We start from the raw sequence: 2,545 nt of genomic DNA, 5'->3' as shown, positions 1-2,545 counted from the left end.
AACCAATAAGAGACCAGGATGTGGCTACGCTTGAGCAAAGTTCGTTGTTTTTCTCAGCGCAAGCAGCGCTTTTCCATTTTATTGGTTTGTTGCTAAACGATTAATCTTTTGAATTGTAAACAATGAATTAAAGAGCAACTAGAAATTGCGTCTCAAAGCATTTCTGATGCCTGTACACTGTAAATATGTAATAAGTTATGTCTGGAAATGGAACTTTAGGTCATCTGGTCTTTCAATGTCCACATGCATAACTATCAGCACAGTTTCGGTAGTTGAAATAGGCTGCTGTATTTGTATTATATAATAATCACAAAATCAATTAGGAACTGTGAAATATAGTGACCAAAATGCCATCCTTTAATGTCTGACATGCTGTCACTTGTCTATTTATCAGCATCTTCAAAATGTATAATTGTTATTTTAAACTGTAGTCAGTGACATGTTGTTTTTCCAAGAATAGTAATTTTCCAATGCTGTCTGGTTCTGCACTGAAGATCTGGAAAAAACCCTGACTAAACACTTTGTCCAGCTGTTGATAACACGACACATTGCTTTTTTATAAACCGTCTCTGACAGCTTTGCAGAATCAGGAATCATTCAAACACTTGAGCAATAGCATATTTTGGAATTTGTGAACAAACATGTTGGTAAATCACAGTAGAATTAGTAAAAAAAAGCAAGTTGGCCATGTTAAAACTACAGTAATACCATCGATTTTATTTTGCAAGTCCATGGTGGCATCTGGAGTTCAAATGAAACAAATTGCAATTCTGTAAATGCAAATATTCATTATAATCCAACAATGTTTTCTACATTATTATAAGTATCTGTGTAGTTGGCTTTACCATTTTGTCACACTACAGAACCTTGATGTTGCTCAAGTCTATACTGGTCCAACTGTCAGTGGATGCAAACCAACCAGTCAAGGCTATGGAGACACCTGTCCTCTTTGAACACAGGGATGTGGTAACTTAAAACCTCAGCCCTATTAGTATACCAAATTTAAAAAATCTACTGCAGAAAAATACACATATGTTACAAAACAAAGTAAAAAGTTCCGCTGTACAAGAGAGTCATCAAATAACAGTCCAAATGCTGCTTCAGGCTTCTCACTGGAAGTCTCCCCAGAAGAAGAAAGGACACATCCCATACTGCGAGACCTTCATCATCTTCCACCTGCAAAGCAAGTAAGAAAAAAGTGACGTGTTTCTCCTACTACAATGAAGATGTTTTAATTGAATGAAAAATACAGATCAGCAGGGCTGGGCGATACAGCCCAAAAAAATGATCACGCTATTTTTTTTGTCATATCAGTCGATATCGATAATTATCACGATAAATGTCAAATCTTTATTTCTTTCAAGTTTAAAGCCAGATTTTTGCTCCAAAATGAAAGTTGTAGAAACCAGACCATTCATTTCCTTAACAAAATAAATAGAAAAATAGAAAAAATAATTTCTTAGTTTCTGCATGTTCTAATGAGTGATATTGGTTCAAATCAAGAAACAGATTTGGGTTGACTGATAATATTAATAATAACATCACTTTTTTTTGTCTCTTAGAAATGCACATTTGATAGTCGCTTGAGTTAGGATGCAGAGGTAAATATTTGTTCATTATCAAAATCAGTAACATTTGTAAAAATTGTAGCAACCTCCATTTTATATGGTTAAATTTATTCTGAGTAAGCATTGGTCTCCCATAGTAGCATACATTTAAATCATGATAAACAGTTAAAACCATGGTACAACTATAAATATATGTTTTTTTTAGGTAGCCTATTTGTATGAAAAACAGTAGTCTAAAAACATTCAGTATAAATGCACACATGCTATACCTTAATCTATACTATAATTACCATAACTCCAGTATAAAAAAATTCAGTGTGAATATCCCAAGTTTCTGCCACAATGCCTTGGTGCAGTGAGTGTTACTACAGTAAATCCATGGTAAATGATGGCGATGTGTAGATTGAACAGCCTTCTGACTGTCTCGTTGCACACAGTGTTTCTCCTGTTTGATTTTAAACTAGTTTAAATCAATTTTAAAGTAATTTGTGTTCATCGCTGAATTCAAGCAGTGGATCGCACAGCACTGTTTAGTGCTCGCGTGACCAAGTAAACACATCTGCTCTAGTGAACTTTGATCCGAGTGGATAAACGATCTGTGTGGCGCGCTTCAAATGAGCTGCGCTGTTTCGTTACGCTTTTGGCGCATAAACATTATATCGAACATTTATCGAACTCTTCATATCGTTTTATCAAGGAAAATTATATCGTGATAATTATCGTTATCGTATTATCGCCCAGCCCTAGAGATCAGATATAATATTCACATATAATCAGAATGAGCTTTAATGCCAGGTATGTTTACACATACGAGGAATTTGTTTTCGTGACCGAAGCTTCCACAGTGTAACAGAATGACAGTGACAGAACAAAAAACACAGATAAAAAAAAAATAATAATAAATGAAAAGTAAAACAAGGAATAAAAAATACACAAATCGACAATTGTATGTACAGGTATATTATGTGCAAATTGAA

Source organism: Sinocyclocheilus grahami, unplaced genomic scaffold (genome assembly GCF_001515645.1).
Source record: "Sinocyclocheilus grahami isolate Dianchi unplaced genomic scaffold, SAMN03320097.WGS_v1.1 scaffold3926.1, whole genome shotgun sequence".
Classification (NCBI taxonomy): domain Eukaryota; kingdom Metazoa; phylum Chordata; class Actinopteri; order Cypriniformes; family Cyprinidae; genus Sinocyclocheilus; species Sinocyclocheilus grahami.
This window is presented reverse-complemented; position numbering follows the sequence as displayed.